The sequence below is a fragment of the Natrix helvetica genome (assembly GCF_964273705.1).
Source record: "Natrix helvetica genome assembly, chromosome: 8".
In the NCBI taxonomy this organism is placed as follows: Eukaryota; Metazoa; Chordata; class Lepidosauria; order Squamata; family Natricidae; genus Natrix; species Natrix helvetica.
Genome location: NC_138559.1, coordinates 21,627,494 through 21,648,954, shown reverse-complemented (window position 1 = coordinate 21,648,954; position 21,461 = coordinate 21,627,494). Strand labels below are relative to the sequence as shown.

At 44.8% G+C, this 21,461-nt stretch overlaps 1 protein-coding gene across 1 annotated transcript in view; it reads right to left on the bottom strand.

Moving 5' to 3' along the window:
- Positions 1-21,461, bottom strand: part of NTM (neurotrimin) — a 686,981-nt gene that overhangs the window by 592,675 nt on the left and 72,845 nt on the right. The gene's annotated exons all lie outside the window — the stretch shown is intronic.

The window sequence follows — 21,461 nt, the reverse complement described above, 5'->3', positions numbered from 1 at the left end:
ACACACACACAGTTTTGAAGGAAGATAGAAACTGGTTCTATAGTGCATAGGGATAATGGGACTGATAAGAGAGATGGTGTTGAATTGTGATATCACCAAAGAAAGAAGATTAGAAAGGGAAGATGCCCACACAAGAGACTGCATATAGACATCTATGTATCTATGAAGGTTGCAATGGTGGCACAGGGGTTAGAATGCAGTATTGCAGGCTACCTCTGCTGACTGCCAGCTGCCAGCAGTTGGATTCTGACTGGCTGAAGGTTGACTCAGCTTTCTATCTTTCCAAGGTCAGTAAAATGAGGAGCCAGATTGTTGGGGACAAAATGCTGACTCTGTAAACCACTTAGAGAGGGCTGTAAAAGCACTATGAAGCGGTATATAAGTCTAAGTGCTATTGCTATTGCTGTAGCTGTTAGGATGTTGCATTAGGAGCTCTGATGGCACAGAGGTTAGAATACTGTATTGAATAGCTAACTCTACCCACAGCTAGGAGTTCGATCCTGACCGGCTCAAGGTTGTTGGGGGCAAACCGCTTAGAGAGGGCTGTAAAGCACTGTAAAGCGGTATATAAATCTAACTCCTATTGCCATTGCAGCATCCTGGGATCATGTGATTTGCAAACTAGCCAGTCAGCTTCCAACAAGCAAAGTCAATGGAGGAGGCCAAATCCCCTTAAGCATCACGTGGTTAACGACCACAGTGAAAAATGTCCTAAAATCGGGTAGCCGTGTGACAATTCACTTCATCACCACATCACATAGCAACAGAAGCACCCATCCCAATTGTGGTCGTAAGCCGAGGACAAGCTAAGCAGTTCAAGCTGGTGAACATGAGAAATCGCAAGGAGTGTTCCTAGGAAACATGTTAATTGAGAGATGCCAGGAACAGTGAGTTGACAGGAAAGAACAGGGGTGTCAAACTCATTATCACTGAGGGCCACATCAGAGTTGTGTTTGACTTTGCTGGGGTGGGGGCGTGACCAGGGGGCACGGCCAGCTGTACATCACTCATGTCAGGGGTGCCTGTAGTGGCCCAAGCACTCTGCCAGTGAAAATCAGCTCCTGAGCTCCGTTTCCTGCTACGACAGCCTCCTGCATCCCTCTGCCAGCAAAAACAGAGCTCTGATTTTGCTAGCAGAGGCACCATGGGCTGGTCCTTTGCTGTTTCCAGGACAGCCACACAGGACAGATCTAAGCACCCCACAGGCAGGATCCGGCCCCTGGACCTTGAGTTTGACACCCCTGGGAAAGGACATCTGTGACTAATACTCCAGAACCCAAGTTGGGCATAGAAAAGCAACCATTGAATCATCTTAGTCTGGGGGAGGGAAGGTGTTAGTCAGAGGTCAGCCCTGCCTGGTGAAGTTGGCAATCGAGCATGAATGTGCCATATCACTTCGTAGAAGGTTCACAACATGCTTGGTTGTACGGGTTGCCAAATCAAATCAAATAATCCATTCAGTGCATGAAGTCTCTCTTACAGCTCCGAGTGCTGAAATCCCGCCTGTCTAAATGTTGCACGTTAGGGCTGTGATGAAGGATCAGACACACAACAGAGCATTTGGCAGGCTGCCCCATGCAACTTGTAGGAAATAAGGAAGCTGCAGGGGGAAACCAGAACGGTTTCACAACTTTTGTCCTGCCATGCCAAAGCAAAGCTCGAAACCTAACAGCTGCAGGTGTGAGGCTGCCAGGGAGATTAATTATGCCCCCCTTTTGCTCATCTCAGATATAATCGATCAATCAAGAGCATGTTGGTGCCAAAACTATGGTAAAAGTAGCCAATGAGTTTCAATGTTCCCACCTGTTAGCACAAGCACTTTCTGAAAATTTCTTAATAATGATTCCAGCGTCCTCCGGATATTGCAGAATAACTGCCAATAACCCTAGGCAGCATTGGTTGGCAGCGAGATAGGCCGGGAACGGTAATTCGAGAACATCTGAAAGGCCACAGGTTCTCCATCTCTGATCAGAGGCCTTATGAGAAAATTTCAAGTGGCAGCAAGCTTGGCAACCGACAACCCTGTGGGATGCAAGTGGCGGTGAGATCTGTCACCCCACTGATAGCCAGAGTTGATAGATGGAATTAATCTTTTCGATTATGGCGCCCGGCTACTTGCAAAATGTGATAATGGCAAACAACAGCCAGCATAATTATAACAGAAGCAGAAGCAGCAGCAGCGACCATGAATGATGCAGGACATTGCAAACTCTGAAAAGATGGGAATAAGCGATCGGGGAAGGGTTCCTTGAGAGAAACGCCTTGCTGCTTCCGAAACAGCCCAAGCGAAGTCTGATCAAGCACAGCAGTTACTTAAACCGGTGTGTTGGCTCTGCGGAGAACAATACTCTGCTTACTTGCTGCGATGGGGGGGACGGGGACGTGATGAATGATTCATCACTGTGCTTTAATTTGAGCTTTGAGGGACAACCCTGGATGAATTCACTCCACTCCCAGCAAAGCTTGCCAAAGACGTGTGATCCTGGAGCCTCCTATCTCCAATAAGTGAATGGGTAATGTTGCGCGCCAAAGCAACATTACCCATTCAGGAATCGGAGGCATGGCTGGACTCAAAAGGTTTGGCCAGGTTATTGTCATGCCCCCATTGGAGCCTGAATCGGTGGAGATTGAGGGGGCGGCTTTGTGGGTTCGAAGGAATGTAGGGAGGAGCAGGCTCAGGGCCCCTTAGTATTGGGACAGCTTGTTAGCAGGGAGGAATGGCGGCAGGATGACCGAGAGAGGGCAAGCAGTGGACAGGAGGAGCGACAGAGCTCAGGCGATGAGCAAGGACCGTCCCCTCCTGATCCCTGAGCATGGGGAGTAGAGAGAAAGCAGGAACAGCACAGGCTGATCCAATGACTCAGGAGGAGAGTGCCCCATCCCTCTTCACATATATGTGTGTGTGTGCATATGTGAATGTGTGTGGGCGCATGTGCTTTGCTCTGGGTCTTGCCAAGAACTTGGGAGCATGGGGGGGGGGATTTGGAGCATTAACCGGGAGTTTGAACTCTCAGCTGGCTGTGTGACCTTCACACCTTGTCCCAGGTCATCACACTAATCACCAAATTAAGTCCTGGTCAGGTTTAATCCAGTGGTGCTCCTAGGTAAGGAACCATCCAGAATGCCCAAGTCAGTAAAATGTGGACCCAGATTGTGGGGGGCAAGAGGCTGACTCTATAAACTGCTTAGAGAGGGCTGTAAAAGCAGTATGAAGCAGTATATAAGTCTAAGTGCTATTGCTATTCCTTCCTTCCTTCCTTCCTTCCTTCCTTCCTTCCTTCCTTCCTTCCTTCCTTCCTTCCTTCCTTCCTTCCTTCCTTCCATCCATACATTCATCCATCCATTCACCCATCCATGGTGCACAGTGTTTAGATTGCCGTATTGCAGGCTAACTTTTCTGACTGCCAGGAGTTCGACTCTCACCAGGCTCAAGGTTGACCCATCCTTCCATCCTTCTGAGGTGGGTAAAATGAGGACCCAGATTGTTGGGGGCAAGAGGCTAACTCTGTAAACTGCTTAGAGAGGGCTTTAAAAGCAGTATGAAGCGGTATATAAGTCTAAGTGCTATTGCTATTGCTCTCATCCACTTCTCTTCCTGACTGAATTAAGAGCCCCTCAGAGGTCTATGGCAGGCCTGTGTCAAAAGTGGAGAAAAGATGGGTCTCTGGATGTAGCAGAACTAGAACTGCAGGCGTTCCAGACAGTGAGATCATCAGTCACAGCAAACGGTAGGGATGCAGAAGCTGACATCTTCTTCCATGGAAGACAATTTACACTGCGCCCCATGAGTTAAGATCTCATCCTTGTTGTTTTCTCACTGCCTTCAGATTATTTTAACGGCATGCCTTTTATCAGAAAGGAAACCAATTCATTTCGGTTTGCCTTGGATGTGAGGGGTAGCTACACTGATTTATACCGGCATCATTCTCAGAAATTCCTCCCATCCTGCTTACAATCTTTTTGGACTGTTGCCTTCCGGCAGAAGATACAGAACAATTAAAACTCGGACCACGCGTCTTCTGAATAGTTTTTATCCCAGAGCTATGATTGCACTCAATAATGAACTCAAGGGCCACCATCAGTGAGCTGTTGGACAGCATTATTTGGTGTGTTGTGTGGATGCTTGGGTGGTTTGGGGGCAGGGAATTTTTGGGGTGTGTGGGGGGGGGCGGATTGTCATGTGTGTTGGGCCTGGTCTCTGGGTGTTATGTGAATTTTGTTGTATGGGTATACTGTGTATGTAAGTATTCTTATCTCTATGACAGTCAGGTGCAGCTGAAGCTACTCCCTTGTACTTCGGTGTATTAGGGGCACTACTACATAAGTAACTGCTGCAAACACTTCTGAAATAAGGATGGAAATTGGTTTCCAGGCTCCAGCAGTTTCCAAATAACGAATACATAAAATAATAGAGAGTTGGCTTGGGGTGAGAGAGGGGAAATTTTAATAGCTGGCGTTTGCTTCGTACGGTGTGCTTAAGCGAGTAAATATCTAGGAGACACATTCCAAGCAACATCCTAAGCTTGGGTAGGGCTAAGCTGGTCAGAGATGTGCAAAACCTCACCTGCCTGGAATTGGTTTCAATAGAAGAGAATATTTGTAGCACAGGATTGAACTATGAGATCCTTGGTGCTCTCGGAGCTTGATTGTTTTCTTGCGGAAATTTCATTACCCAATTAGGTAACGTCATCAGTGCTAAAAGGAAGTGGGGCTTTTATAGTGGAAGAGAAGGAGGAGGAGGAGGAGGATTATGGGATCCTTGGTGCTCTCGGAGCTTGGTTGTTTTCTTGTGGACATTTCATTACCCAACTAGGTAACGTCATCAGTGCTAAAAGGAAGTGGGGCTTTTATAGTGGAAGAGGAGGAGGAGGAGGTGGAGGAGGAGGAGGAGGAGGAGGAGGAGGAGGAGGAGGAGGAGGAGGAGGAGGAGGAGGAGGAGGAGGAAGATGATTATGGGATCCTTGGTGCTCCCGGAGCTTGGTTGTTTTCTTGCAGACGTTTCATTACCCAACTGGGTAACATCATCAGTGCAAGTACCCTGTGAACCCACATTCAAAGACTGCAATAGTTCAGTTCACACATTGCAGTAAATTAAATCCCAGTTGATGTTATTATGGCTTAGCCATGATGTGTGAACCATCACACTTCCTTTCACTTGAAAGCAAGCCGCTCTAGGAAAAGGGCCACAAAATAGGATGGAGAGAGAGGGAGAGGCAGAGGGAGATATTTAGCCTAATAAGGAAGATCAGCATCATGCCAAATGAATGTTCTGTTCTTAGAAGAGGGATACGTACTTGGCAAAAGGACAGAGAAAAATCCGAAGAAAGAAAATCAGCCTACTGCCTCACCAAATTCAATGCAGCACTTCCAGACACAAATGAGGGATTCAGTTTTGGATATAATATATTATTAAGTCCCCTTGCATTCCTAGCACTCTAAGGAAAATATATATATATATATCACCTAGCCTTCTAGCTGACGGGCATATATTTCACATATAAATTGATATGCATACAGTATGTATGAGAAAGCATTAAACATGTGATTTTCTCCTACATGTCTGAAATGGCATTCCCCCACAAGATACAGTACTATGGGATTCACCTGACATTAGTGTTGGAACCTATCAGGGATGGGGTGGCTCAGTGGCTAAGACGTCGAGCTTGTCCATCAGAGAAGTCGGCATTCTGGCGGTTCAAATCCTTAGTGCTGTGTAACAGAGTGAGTGTCTCGACCCCTGGGCCCATTAACCCACTTGCACCTGACCGGAACCAGCTGGGTGGAGATGCCAGTGTGGCCAAAGAAGATTGGACCATGTGATGGATTTATGGGTGTGGAGATAAGTTCATGAACTTTCAACTGGGTGGAATCCCAGAAAGCTTTAGATTTGGGATTCCACAGTTCGTTGCCAACATGTCTGACTTATTAAATTGGAACTTGAAGGATAGTTTTGCCTTGGGCTCTGATTTAATTCTGCATGATATTTGGAACGTTGACAGTGAGCTCCCATTACTTGTCCCAGCTTCTGCTAACCAAAACAATAAATATCTGAATCAGACAGATGTCATGATGTGATGGCAGATAATCTGCACCAACCTTTGCTCCCTATAGAAAGATGGACCTACATTGGAAGTGCATTCCACAGAGCCACGAAGAGTCTGAAATCAGATGGAAACACATTCTACATTTGATGGTTAAGGAGGCCCATTGTACATTTTGTCTTCAGAGAGAAAAGGGATCTGTCACAGCCTTTTGGGGAGGCTTTTCCTCCTGACAGTCCCGCATGAGCTTTCAGATGCAAGCTGCACACAAAGAAACCCTTTAATTATAGCAAGTGGACTACCTTTGCATGTCGCCCAAATTATATACACGGGCTGTAACTTACTCCTGGGGCTTTTTGCCAATGTCAGCAAAACAAAGAGGAATTCAATTACAGCCTTGGAATTGGAGGCCCATTTATTGTTATTTATAATAAAATGCACTCTGACGGCTGGAGGGGGGGGAGAAGAAGGGGGGAAGAGAGATGGACAGCATTTGTGGCATCTGTACATCTTTGCCAGGTAATTTAAAGCCTTGTGCTTTTCAGACAATTGCCTCTTCTTCACTTTCACAACATTAGCTGGCACAACGGACCAGTGGTGCAGCATAAAAAGGAAAGCGAACACCTGTGGAAGGAATAGACTTGTCAAGGGAAGACAGCTTCTACATTTCCCAGATCGAATCAACTGGCAGCAACATGATCGGATTTTGGAGAGGAGTATTGGCCAGATCCAAAGAAGACCATGTGACCAGCTCCAAGCATTTGTTGACCTGAGACAGGGATTGGGCCAAGTTGGAACAGTCGGGGATTAAGAAACAAACTGCACTGGGGTCTATGTTTATGTTTATATTAGAGGTGGAGATCCTTTGAGAGCTGTGTGCAAGCGACGTTCATTTCAATGTATGCCGATTAGTGTACATTCAAAGTGACAATAAAGTATTCTATTCTATTCCATTCTCTATTATTTTCTATTCTCTTCTATTCTCTATTTTTTATTATTTTCTCTTCTATTCTCTATTTTCTATTATTTTCTATTCTATTCTATTTTCAAATGTGCCTTTTCAAAAGGCAATTGGACTGGGCTTTTTTTCAGAAGGAGGAGGAGGAAGAGGAGGAGGAAGAGGAGGAGGAGGAGGAGGAGGAAGAGGAGGAGGAGGAGGAGGAGGAGGAGGAGGAGGAGGAGGAGGAGGAGGAGGAGGAGGAGGAGGAGGAGGAGGAGGAGGAGGTGGTGGAGGAGGAGGTGGAGGAGGAGGAGGAGGCTGCCTCCTGATCCCACTGGATGAAATTGACCCACTGCCTTAGTAGAACGAGGAAAATCCTCAGGGATGATTCCCACCCTGGTCAGCACTTCTTTACTCTCCTACCATCGGGCAAGAGATATAGAAGCATAGCCAGCTGAACGAACAGGCTGAAAAATAGCTTTTATCCGTCAGACTTCTGAACGCAACCCAACACCATAATCAAGTTTAATATGATAGACTCGCAGGGCCAGTGCAACCTGCAATATGCTTATACCAGTGTAATATAATGTTATATACATACATGTACATGGGAATGTGTGCTCATTATTACTTATGTGGGTTTAGGGATTTCTTTTATTTATTGAATTATTGAGAAGTATTCTGTGTTTTCAAGGGGGCTGCACCAAGGGAGGCTCATTCAATTTCATTGTACACATGTTGTGCATTCACAATAAAGGTTTGATTTTTTGAGGAGGAGGAGGAGGAAGAGCAGGAGGAGAAGGAGGGGGGAGGAGAAGAAGTAGTAATAGTAGTAATAATACTGGTAGTTGTTGTTTTGATTCTCAATCAAGAATCTTCATAAGTTCTGGCAGGATGGTTGGGGAGATGGAAGGATTATATTTCTTTGCAGTCATCTGGTCGTTATCACTCTCCCTGAGAGCTCTTGAGGCCACTTGGGGGTTTATCTTTGCCCTCTAGGTCACCTGAATCAGAGTGCAATGGGCTATGGATGGAATCTTCTTGGAACTGCTGCAGAGAGTGTGTTGTAGGCTGGAGATAGTTGGTGTCTTAGTAATAAACCATTCTTACCGCACGCAATAATAATGTAGGATATGATGCTTTCTGAAAGTACAGATTTGCAATCCGTACAAGCTCTCTCTCTCATCAGTTGCTATATGACCATTCCATTTCTATCTGGTCTTTTCTATAAAACTTGTTTGCGCGTGTGTTATATAATTGTAATGCATTATCTTTTATGGTGTTGCGATTTTAAAATGTTGCCAGCATCCTGAATTGTGTCTAGGCATTAGACCAGTGGTATAAAAATATCACCTGGACATAACAGCGACTCATGAAAAAATTGAGCCCATTTTGATTATGAGTTTCAGCCCATCAATTCTGAATTCCTCAAATTACTGACTTCATTGGCTTTGACCTTACAAGATTATTACACAACTGAAATAGGCCCCGTTTAAGTTCAGAACTGGATTTTAATAATAAAAAGGCTGTTTTGACTCATTTATCTTCTCTGAAGAGGGCAAACAACATACCTTCTGCAGCAAGCCAGAAGTCTTTTAATATTTATTTGTAATGTGCCAGATGACTAAAAAGAGCTTATGCAGTTGACCTCATGACTTCAATACTAAATAAATCTGCTTGCCCCATCTCACAACAGGTTTTGGAAGGAGTTGCCTTTCTCAACCCCAATTAGGCAATTGGTTTATTCCAAATTAAATGGGGGGGGGGGTTGTAGGGTTAGGTTATTTACATTGTGTCTACATCTCTCAAATGGGGCACAGAGGCTCAGTGGCTGCTGAGCTTGTCAATCAGAAAGGTCGGCAGTTCTGCAGTTTGAATTCCTAGCGCTGTGTAAGGGAGTGAGCTCCGTTACTTGTCCCAGCTTCTGCCAACCTAGCAGTTCGAAAGCAGGTAAAAAATGCAAGTAGAAAAATAGGGACCACCTTTGGTGGGAAGGGAACAGCGTTCCGTGCGCCTTCGGCGTTGAGTCATGCTGGCCACATGACCACGGAGATGTCTTCGGACGGCGCTGGCTCTTCGGCTTTGAAATAGAGATGAGCACTGCCCTCTAGAGTTGAGAACAACTAGCACATATGTGTGAGGGGAACCTTTATCTTTTCCTTACTACATCTCTCATGGTTACCACTGGAAGGGAACTAACAACCTAAGGTTATGGGTGAAGGAAGTGAAAATTCAAAATTAAACACAAGGTGTTGCATTCTGATGGGGGTTAGAGTTCATCCTGGATTAAAATCCAAGTGATATAGACATAAATGAGATAGATAGATAGATAGATAGATAGATAGATAGATAGATAGATAGATAGATAGATAGAACTCTTCAGTTCTGTCCAACTCTTGGCAATGTTATAGCCAAGTGCTCTCAATGTCACTCTGTCAAGCGCAACTTCTTTCATTTGTTGTGTGTTCATCTTTGTATCAGCTTTTATAATATCAAGCCAGTGCTGCCCCTTCTTGATCCACTGACCATTCCTACCATCATTGACCTCTCCAATGAATTTGCACGTTTGACATGTTCAAAGTAAATCTGACATAGTAGTGTGTGAGACTACTATGAGTCTCACAGAGGAGGGGGGAGGAAGAGGGAGAGAGGGAGGGAGAGGGAGAGAATTAGGAGCACGTGACCTCTGGATCCCAAGGTCTGGAAGAATCAAACTTGGTGTCCCTAGTTTAACATTCCCCCATTCATGACTTCATCTAGTGATATTTTCAACATCAGGTTCTAATTCTGATGTCACCTTCTTCCTTTTCCTAACACCTAGACATATTTTGGGCAATGAAGTGGAAATAATTTAGATGAGACACGGGGAAAGGTCACCGAAAACTCCAGCATGGAATAGCACTACGGCATCAAAGCCAAATTTATACGGTCTCTCTTGATTACCGCTTCCTCCAGCTGAACAATCCTGTGTCTTCGAGAGCAGAAGAGGCATCTTGTCTTCCTCTCTGCTAAATCACCCTAGCCGTTCACTCACAGGAATGGATTTGTAGCTATTATGATTCAAATGGCACGGCATGCTTTATTTCTCGCCTATCAAGTTGAAAGAAACAGCAGCCTCAAATAAAAATTGCAAAAACGAAAGCAATTTGCTTTGCATAGGGATCTTTAGCAAATAAATTCTCTTTTATGTGGATCGATATATTCCCCGGCGGCTGCCTTTTTCTTCCTTGGGAAAGGAGCAAAGCAGGCCACTCTGAAGAATGGGGAATGGATTTGGAAGCACAACATGTGTCTGCGAGAAACATGGAGTTATTTCATTACTTATTGATCTTAATTCCCCCTCCCTCATCCGCACAAACCGAAGCCACAGCGTGCTCCAAGCCAAATTTTCGAGGTGCCAATCAATTCATTAAATGATAGTTTAGCATGACACGTGCATTATTATCTCCAATTAACCCACCACGCCAAATCAATCCATGAAAAATGAGATTGGGAGGGGAGGGGAAGAGCAGGGAACGGTGGCATGTAAAGCTCTAATAATAAAACATTCCCATCTTTTATTATTAGATGCCTGATAAGAAGCAGTCAGAGAGTTAGCAAATGGCGGAAGAGAGAAACTATTTCTATTACCCAGTATATAATTTATAGTTCACTCTACGGCAGTGATGGGATTCAAGTTTTTGAATAGTATTGGTTCTGTGGGCGTGGCTTGGTGGGCGTGGCATGGCTCAGTGGGAGTAGCTTGGTGGGCATGGCAGGGGAAGGATACTGTAAAACCTCCATTCCCACCACAGTCCATGGAACGATACTGTAAATTCCATTCCCTTCCCACTCCAGAGGAAGGATACTGCAAAATCTCCATTCCCTCTCTACTCCAGAGGAAGGATACTGCAAAATCTCCATTTCCTCCCAGCTGGGACTCAGGAGGCCGAGAATAGATGGGGGCAGGGCTAGTCAGAGAGAACCAGTAGTGGAAATTTTGAGTAGTTCAGAGAACCGGTAAATACCAATACTGACTAGAGTAGGAATGGAGATTTTACAGTATCCTTCACCTGCCATGCCCATCAAGCCACACCCACCAAGCCATGCCCACAGAACCAGTAGTAAAAAATTTGGAATCCCACCACTGCTTCAAATGGTCACTAAACAAACCGTTGTAAGTCGAGGACCATCTGTATGGAGGACGGTTCCAAAATTGCAAATTACCACAATGAGTAGTTCAAAGTCCAAATCAGATGAAGGGCATTGTATTGCCTAGGGAGGGAGATAAACGTTCAGTTCCCGTTTGATTGCAAACGCGTCTAATGTTGCCTTTTTATATCAATATTCACATCAAAATGCAATCGTGATGAAAGGGCGCCTTCCCTTGAGTTCGTTAATTAACAAAATTCACTGAAAAAATAGCAAGGAAAAACTGAGCAGAAATTCATACAGTCATGAAAAGAAGACCGAGATTCGGTCCAGATATTTTGCAGAAGGTACAAATGGAGCAAAACAGCCAACAGAATTGCCTTATTTTTAGATGATCTCCCTCCCCTTTTTCTTTTTCCACATAGGTAAAGGTAAAGGTTCCCTTTGCACACATGTGCTAGTCATTCCTGACTCTAGGGGACGGTGCTCATCTCTGTTTCAAAGCTGAAGAGCCAGCGCTGTCCAAAGACATCTCCATGGTCATGTGGCTGGCATGACTAAATGCTAAAGGCACATGGAATGCTGTTACCGTCCCACCAAAGGTGGTTTCTATTTTTCTACTTGCATTTTTTACGTGCTTTCAAACTGTTAGGTTGGCAGAAGCTGGGACAAGTAACGGGAGCTCACTCCATTACGTGCCCCTAAGGATTTGAACCACTGAACTGCTGATCCTTCTGATCGAAAAGCTCAGAGTCTTAGCCACTGAGCCACTGCATCCCTATTTTTCCACATAGGTACATCTGGGATATGCACAGCAGTGAGTCTTCAAGGTGGCCAGGTTTTGCTTGGCGATGCAAAATAGCACCCATTGCAACCACTTGGAGCTGATCAGAATCTGATGTCAGCAGTACAGGAGCCAGCTGCAGTAGATTCTGCATGCCAGTGTCATCACCGCGAGGGGTAAACTACAGAACAAGTCACGACATATTTAAAATTCCTTCCCTGAAGATAATCTTGCAGGTTGTTTATGGCTACTGCGATTGAAGTATATGGCCTTGGTTTCTCTGTTTATGAAGGGCAAGTATGAGTTCTTTCATGCAAACACAGTTCAAACCCAGGAACTTTTATATGGTAGCTGTGGGATCATTGTAGGATTTAATGTGCTCCTGTATTGTCATCTTGAACACAGAAAATTAGCATCCCAAGGAGGAAAATAAAACTTATTACTCTCCTGGAGTCTAAATTAAGCCAGATGCATAGAAAAACGCGTTGAAAGGTAAGATAACTCTCCCTTTACAGGCTTAGAAGGAAGATAAACAAATGCTACAAGCAAGCAAGGTCTTGCCTAGAGATGGTCTGCTTATCCTAGGATTCACAGCCTATAAGTGGACAAGTTGCATTGAAACAGCTCAAGGCAGCTGTCCATGGTGCTACTTAAATGTTGATGTCCTTCTCAACTTTTAACTCTCGGTTTAATCAATGGCTAAGGATGGAGTTATGGGGTGGAAAGCTATGGCAAATCTAGACAGCATACTAAAAAGCAGAGACATCATCCTGCTAACAAAAGTGTGTCTATTCAAAGCTATGGTTTTTCCAGTTGCAATCTATGGCTGTGAAAGTTGGACCATAAGAAAGGCTGAGTGCCAATGAATGGAGGCCTTTGAACTCTGGTGCTGGAGAAGACTCCTGTGAGTCCCTTGGACTGCAAGGCGATCAAACTGGTCAGTCCTAGAGGAGATCAACCCTGACTGCTCTTTAGAAGGCCAGATCCTGAAGAGGAAACTCAAATCCTTTGGCCACCTAATGAGAAGGGAGGACTCACTGGAGAAGAGCCTAATACTGGGAAAGACTGAGGGCAAAAGAAGAAGGGGACGACAGAGAATGAGGTGACTGGGTGGAGTCACTGAAGCAGTAAGCATGAGCTTAAATGGACTCCAGAGGATGGTAGAGGACAGGAGGGCTTGGAGGAACGTTGTCCACGAGGTCAGGATAGGTTGGACACAACTTTGCAACTAACAACAATAAAGGATGGAGTGGCTCAAAGCATCCTCCCAGGTAAACTCTCTCAGCCATCCCAGAAAACCAGACAAGGAACACAACAAAAAGACCTAATTCTACTTCATCATACGTCTACACGAACTGAATCTTGCAAGACTGAAAGTACAAATTTGTAAAGCCATCATGTTTAACTGTTTGATCCACCTAAGCAGGTCCTTCCTAAGCTTCTTCCTCTGACTGTTGAGACATTGGGGGGGGGGATATCCTGCCTCTCTTCTCTGGGGGCAATAGCAATAGAACTTAGACTTGTATACTGCTTCACAGTGCTTTACAACCCTCTCTGTTTATAGAGTCAGCATATTGCCCCCCACAATCTGGGTCCTCATTTTACTGATCTCAGAAAGATGAACAGCTAACGCAATTTTTAGCTGCTGAGAATCGAACTGCGGAACTGCAGTCAGCCAGCAGTCAGCAGAAGTAGCCTGTAGTACTGCATTCTAATCACTGTGCCACTATGGCTCTTCCCCTTGTACCCCAACGTCACCCGCCCATTCCATTATAGGTTCCCTGTTGCTGTTGTAAGATGAAGAGTTGGCAACCACCTCCAAACTCGCGTTTGTTTTTATTTATTTATTTATTTATTTATTTATTTATTTATTTATTTATTTATTTATTTATTTATTTATTTATTAGATTTGTTTGATACTCATCTCACCTCAAGGTGACTCTGGGTGGCTTACAACATCACAGCTTTATTTTTGCCTGGCATCTGCAGTAATTACCAATGAGTGGTGCGGTGGCCTAGGGGTGGAGCTCTCGCCTCACAATCAGGAGGCTGTGAGTTCAATCCTAGGTAGAGGCAGATATTTCTCTCTCTGGGCGAATCGAGAATATATCTGCTGAAGAAAACTTCATACTGGCAACAGAAGGGCATCTGGCCAGTAAACACTCGGATACATTTAGTTGCCCAGACTTCACCCCACAAGAGATTATGGGTTCATTAAAAGATGATGATGATCTTCAGTAATTGCTAATGATTGCCAGTTTGTAGCATGCTACATTGGCACAAACTCTCCCCTAGCTTCTTCCTTGGATCACCACCCAGCTTATAAGCCACTCAAGAGAAAGCTAGACTTGGGGATGTCCCTTGTCTAGCTCCCTTACTTCCTGCAAAAGGAAGCCATTGGATATAAGCTACAATGTTGCTCTGTTGTGCCTTTTCCTGGTCTACCCAGGCAACAATCAGCAAACAGAAGAGACCTCTTGTCCTATGACATCTTTCAACACTATCCAATGCAGAAGAGTATTCTGACCCATCTCCCCAAACATGACAAACCCTCTGACCTGTACTCAAAAGAGTCCTTTATTTGGAATGCCAGGCAATCCTGACAAAAAAGTTGCTCTCACAGGCTACCAAGTCCATCTGGCCAGAAGATGTATAGTTGTCTGCCGCACCTATTCATCTCCGCCCCCTGGCTGTTATTCCCAGAGCTAGGGTAGGGCTTTGCTAGCAGTGGTGGCTCCTCCAGCCCAAGGACGGGCCCATAGATTTTCACTGCTCTCCTCTCCTCTGTCATTGGTGCATCGGTGCTTCAGGCACTGGACCCAGCTGTTCCTCCTTTTCCTCATCAGCCACCTCCAGACCGGGGGGCTGTTGACTCTCCATCTGAGGGCTGACAGATGACCCAGGCTCCACCTCCCCCCCCCCCTCTCTCTGCCAGCTCCATTCCCTCTTCCCCCTCGGAGCTCTCTGGTTGCCTTGATGCTGACCCTGATTCCCACGCCCCCTCCTCTGATTTAGCTGCTGGAGAGGCCGGTGGCCAACAGGCCACAATCTAAGGTTCAATGTCTTCAGAGGTATTTCTGGCTTGAGAGAAGATCTTGTTGCATCTTAAGGTCAGACTTGTCCGATCCAATGTTCTCCTTCTTGAGAGATTCCATTTCTTCACTGGCCATCCATACTGAGAATTATGGGTACAACAGCTCCAATACATCAAGAGAATGCCTGGTTTTAGACTAGATCATTTCTTTCCCCCCGATGGAGCTGAATATCCCAGCAACCAAAATTGCTTTGCGAGGTGCTTAAATTGCTTAACAGAGGTAAGATGGAAAGATGCTCTAAAAATCAAGCCATGCGGACGGCATTTCAAAACAGAAAGCTGTTCCTTTAATTATGGGCTTTCCATTTTATCGCCCACTGCATTTTCTCCCACATTCATCAGCAGACCCAGTGACAAATCAATTGTGGCTAGCCAGAAGCTGCAGCCAGCCTTCATCCATTCCTCCTCCCAATTTCTCTCACCCTCCCTGGGTCCTGCTGGACCATTAGTATGCAGCCCTACACTAGCAGCCACTGCATGTCACATGTGATTTCAGCACTGCTGCTATCAAGCAGATGGTCCCAGCCCCAATCTCTGGCTGCTTGTTTTGGCTGGAGGGCAAGGTGAAGATGGATCACCTGAGTGGACAAGGTGATCTATGTTTCTCCGTTGACTTTCATGCCGGGTTGTGCCTTGAGATTGCCCATTGCCAACCCATGCATGCCTAGAAAAGGAGGCAGAGGAAGATGCTTCCTAAGATTCTCACACTCACGTTTGACTGCTTGGAATGTCAACTGTTTAAGCCAGGCATGTCCAAAGTGCGGCCCGGGGGCCAAATGTGGCCCTTTTTCAAATTTCAAGCGGCCCGCAGCCTCTTCTCCCCACTGGAGTTATTTGTTTAGTCTTTCATAAAATACTGTATTTTTCGAAGTATAAAGATGCATCTTTTTCCCCTCAAAAAAGAGGCTAAAAATCTGGGTGCACCTTATACACTGAATACAGCATTTTTTGCCTCCCAAAACTCTGCCCCCTTCACCCAAATGGCTGTGCATAGCCTTTAGGAGGTTTTCAGAGTGCTCCTGGGGGTGTGTGGAGGGCATAAATGAGCAAAAAACGGGCCATTTTTTGCTCAACTTTGCCCCCCCCCAGCCCCCAGGAGCACTCTAGAAGCCTCTTAAAGGCTATTCATGCCCTTTAAAAAATAGGCCCATTTTTGTGGGAGAGTGCAAAAACTTTTTTTTTAATTTGCCTCTTCAAAATCTTGGTGCGTCTTATACTCTGAAAAAATACGGTAGTTAATTTGCATTTAATGTTAAGGGTTCAAAGAATGTCAGGCTGAATGATCGGCCCCACACATTTTCACCTCACCAAATCTGGCTCTCCTCGCAAAAAGTTTGGACACTCCTGGTTTAAGCTATGGGTTCTTCTCTTCAGCTTAGCCAAAAGGGTGAGGAACAATGGGTTCTTCTTTGGGCCTTTCGTTTATTCCAAGCGCAATAAACCTCACTCTGCCATTCACTGGAAGGCATTCCCTAGCAACAGCAGTGATGACATGCCCTAGTTTGGTAATGAAATATCGGTGAGCACACAACCAAGCTCAGAGAGCATCAGTGACGCCCACAGTCCTCCCCCTCCTCTTCTCCTGCCATGAGCAGGGGGCTGGACTAGAAGACCTCCAAGGTTCCTTCTCATTATATTATGTTCTATGTTCATAAGAGGTTTTTGTTTAAAATTTAGCTTTCTATTTAGTATCGTGCAAATATTTCATTGCTATGAATTCACCAGACACCTTAAGGGAGACTGTTCTCTTTCAATATAAAATCGTAACATGCCTAGCATGTCATCCAGTAAAAAAAAATTAACCTAAAGTTTCATACAAGCATGTTTTTCCATTTGCAAGTAAAAGAGTTGTGCTTGTTCTCTTTCTGCCTAGAGCCTGGTTGGTCGAGCAGTCTGTCTCTCCCTCTCTCTCTCTCCCTCCCTCCCTCTCTCTCTCTCTCTCTCACACACACACACATACTGTCCCTCTCTCTCCCTCTCTCTCTGTCTGTCTCTTTCTCTGTCCCTCTCTGTCTCTGTTTCTGTCTCTCTCTTTGTGTGTCTCTCTCCCTGTCTCTGTCTGTCTGTCTCTCTGTCTCTGTGTGTGTCCCTGTCTGTCTTTCTCTCTCAGTCTCTGTCTCTCTCTCTCCCTCTCTCCCTGTCTGTCTCTGTCTCTATCTCTGTATGTGTCTCTCTCTGTCAAGAGAGAGAGATACCGTGTACAAACACACACACTTGTATATATTTGTATATGTTTACAAATCTTCCTAGAGTCTGTTTTTACATTATTCATCAAGGTCAGATGTAATTCTTCTGATCATGTGGCTTCCTATTCAACTAATAGGAAACCATTCATTGGTACTACAAAGTGATACCAGTTCATCACTCTTGCTGTAGGCAAAGCCAGTCTTTTTCACGTGCAACATGGTGACAAGGTAGTCTGCTATTTTGCTCAGTGGTAAGAAAGCCGAAAACCCATTATGCTCTTCCTGATGAGGCAATGCTGACCCTTCCATCTGCACCTTGAAGCACTTCTCTGCGGCACATTTTCCATGACGTCTGCAAACCATCACCCACTAAATATCACATTGGCCTGGATCGCTCTATTCTTGAGATGAGCACATGACAGATAGCTGGAGCAAAAGGGATCATTCACTTTTAATGGGGTTGGAAAGACAGGGAGGGAGGGAAGAAGGGAGAAGGGAAGGGAAGGGAAAGGAAGGAGAGACAGAGACAAAAAGGAAGAAAAGGAAAAAGAGAAAATAGAAAGAGAAAAGGAAGGAGGGAGAGACAGAGACAGAGAGAAAAGGAGAGAGAGAGAAGGGAAGGAAGGAGAGAGGGAGGGAGGAGGCAGAGAGAGAGAAGAAATGGATAGTTAGATAGATGGAATAGATCAGGGGTCCCCAACTTTTTGGACCTCAAGGACCACTTTACTTTACTTTTTTACTTTTATTTAATTTATAAACCGCGCCCTCTCCCCAAAGGGACTCGGGGCGGTGTACAGTCATAATAATAAATTCATCATTTTAAATCCAGCAGACTACTAATATGATCTGCCTAATGACAGCCTGGCTTGGGCATGGCTAGATGGTCATGTGACTGGCTGGTCATGGCCAACTTGATGTCACTCACATTGAGGGGCACCTCGGCGGCCTCTACTCACCACTCTCTCCGGCTTTTTGCCACCAGCGGTGCTTCCCTCCAGCCTTCGCCCAAAGCCCTGCACCAGGAGGCTGAAGCAGACCCCAAGTCAGAATTTCTGCCCTGCTCCGACCCACACAAAAAACCCTCGAAGGGGGAGACTCTTTGCAGCAACACAAGCATTCACTGCATGTATCTGACCCAGGGGTTGTAGTTTGAGGGCCCCTGATTTAGTGCAATATAAAAAATGCAAATAATATTTCTCTGGACCACCAACATTTTCTTGTGGATCATCAGTCCACAAGTCCACGGACCAGCAGTTGATGACAGCTGGAATAGATGGTAGATTAGACAAAAGAAGAAGGTAGGTAGGTAGGTAGGTGGCACTGATGATGTTACTTATTTGGGTAATAAGTAATAAATGTCTGCAAAAAATAACCAAACTCAAAGAGCTCCAAGGACTCCACGCTGCACCCTTCTTTTATGTATCTTCTAAACAACGGCTAAAATACAGCAAGCACCAAAACACACTTAAGACCTTTGATTTCATTGGGATAATATTTCTAATACTCCATCCGAACAGGCGTCAATCAAATAGCATCCAAATATTTAAGAACCTGTAAATCCTTAAGTACCATATCAGTTCAAGATCCACAAAACCCAGGAATAACCAGGAAAGTAATCCTGAAATCACCGTTTCCTATTAATGACACTCAGACATGAGATTGTAGAAATATGCTGTTTCATTAACTGTGAACACTGAAAAGAGCTACCATTTAATTACTACCGCTAATTAACTGTAACTGATTAACTGTATTTTTTTTTAATAGCCTAAGAAGCTGTCAAGAGCAGACTGTCCATTCTATATTCTGTTCTGGAAATAGTCTTCAAAAGGAAGGATATTTCTGAAAACATCAAACTACTTTGAATGATTAACATGCACTTGAAACTTTTTCTAGAATGTGTCCTAAAAAACAAGGCCATTGAAACAATGGTTCAAGTCGACTTCCGGTTCCGGCGGCTACGGCGACAGGCAAGCCTTTGCCTGCTCCCGCTCTCCCGGTGGGCTTCCCCCGTCTCTGGGGGGGCACAGGACGCCCCGGAGAGGTGTCCTGCCGAGGGAACGGCTCGCGGAGGGTCCTGGCGTCGGCGGCGGCTGGTGGGGGCTTCTCCGCTTCGTTCTAGGCACCGGGGAGCAGTCTCGGAGGGCGCCCGTGTGCGCGCGCCTCGCCCCATGCCGATCGGAGAACGCGCTCTTGAACGAAGCAGCGGCAATGTGGTGAGAGGCTTCCCTTCTCCATTCCCTCTATCTTGAATTTATGGACCTTTCAGCATTTTTTTTAAAAAAAAAGTTAAACTTTCGGATTTCTGCTAGAGGTGCGGCTAGAGGGAGGGGGATTTCCCCCCCTCCCTTGGACAAGCGGCTTGAGAAGATTTTGCTTTCGCCCTCAGGGGAAGGAGGAGGGGGGAGAGCCAACTAATGATGCCTCACCCTCATAAAAGTGACTTTCATTGGACTTAGCTCCAGAACTTATGGGTGAACTGAGAACTTTCTGAACTTTTAAAATTTTATTATGCCTCTGAGCCCAAAGCTGGCAGGGCAAGATGGCACACTTCCGTTGTCTTCATGAACTGTGAAACCTGACTCCACCTTTAAAATTCAGGCTTCCGGTCTTTGTCTCCGAGTCACCCAGAGGAATCTCTTGTGGATTGTTCTTTTCTGAACTCTTTGGGGGAAAAAACTTTCATCTATTGCTAGACTGACTAAAGAAATCCCCATCTGTTTGGATCCTCTGCCTTCTGGATTCGCCTGCCTGCTCTGCTTCTCCAGCTGCCCAGTCTCTACTTTGACTGATTTCCTTGCTTTAAAAACCATGTCTCCAAAAAGACCACCTCCTGGAAAGCCTGGATTTGCTACTTCTGCCCCAACGTCTGCAACGTCTAGCCCAGCTACACAGTCAAAGATAACAGAACTGATGCAACCCAAGACTACAGAGATAGACTTTCAACAAATGCTTCAACAAATTCTACAGGGCCAGGAGGAAATCAAGAAACAGTTAAGGGAAATGAAAGATGAAATTAAACAGAACCAAGCCCAAATCTTTAAGAACTCACAGAGACTGGACCTTGTGGAGGGTGGGGTGGCGGAGGCGAGGGGGGGGGGGTAGAGGCTTTACAGAAGGGGAACAAAGAACTTGACATCCAACAAATGAAAATAGAGTTTGAGAGAATGTCCTTTTATCTTAGATTTCAAAATGTAATAGAAGCAGATGGGGAAAACATAAGGGACATTATGACTAATATTTTAGCTGAATACATACACAAAGATAAACAGCAGATGGAATGGGAGATAGACCTAGCTTATAGAGTGAATTCAGCATATGCCAGAACACATAATGTACCCAGGGAGGTTCACATTAAATTCCTTAGGAAAACCACAAGAGATGAAATTCTGGGTGTGCAAAGGGGGCAAACATTGACATACTGTGACAGGGAGATAACCATTCTAAAGCAGATTCCCAAAAAAATTAGGGAAAAAAGGAAAAATTATTCGCAATTGGCGAATAAATTATACCAGAAGGGGGTGTGGTTTAGATGGTTGATGCCTGAAGGTATGCTGATATTCTGGGAGGAGACAAGAATCAGAATTAATACACCCATAGAGGCACAGGCCTTTATGGAAAAAAATAAAGCCAACCTAGAAAAAACAGAAGACACTACAACAGACATACAGGACACGGGAGGGGCCGGAGCTCTGCCAGCGGGGGGTGAAGGGTCAACACCAAGAAAGCTCAGGTCACAAAAATAAATAAGAAAATCACAGTGTTATAAACAGACCGAAAGTAAAAATGAATTTATAACTAGACTATATATTATAACTATATAAATTGATTGAAAATTATTCTTTCTAGAATTAATATGCTGATTTTTTATGATCATGTATTAAGATTTGATATTTTGATGTAACCTAGGAGTTTGGAGGGAGGGGGCGTCTGCCACACTTGCAACTGCCAAAATTTGTAATTCCACTTACCCTTTTCCACATAAATGTTTTTTAAAAAAAACCAATAAAACTTTTTGAAAAAAAAAAAAAAGAAACAATGGTTCAAGTCGTTATCTGTGCATTTATTTATTTTTCACAATTAGAATATAATAGAATAACAGAGTTGGAAGGGACCTTGGCGGTCTTCTAGGCCAACACCCTACACCACTTCAGACAAATGGTTATCTAACACCTTCTTAAAAACTTCCAATGTTGGAGTATTCACAACTTCTGGAGACAACTTCTGTTCCACTGATTATTTGTTCTAACTGTCAGGAAATTTCTCCTTAGTTCTAAGTTGATTCTCT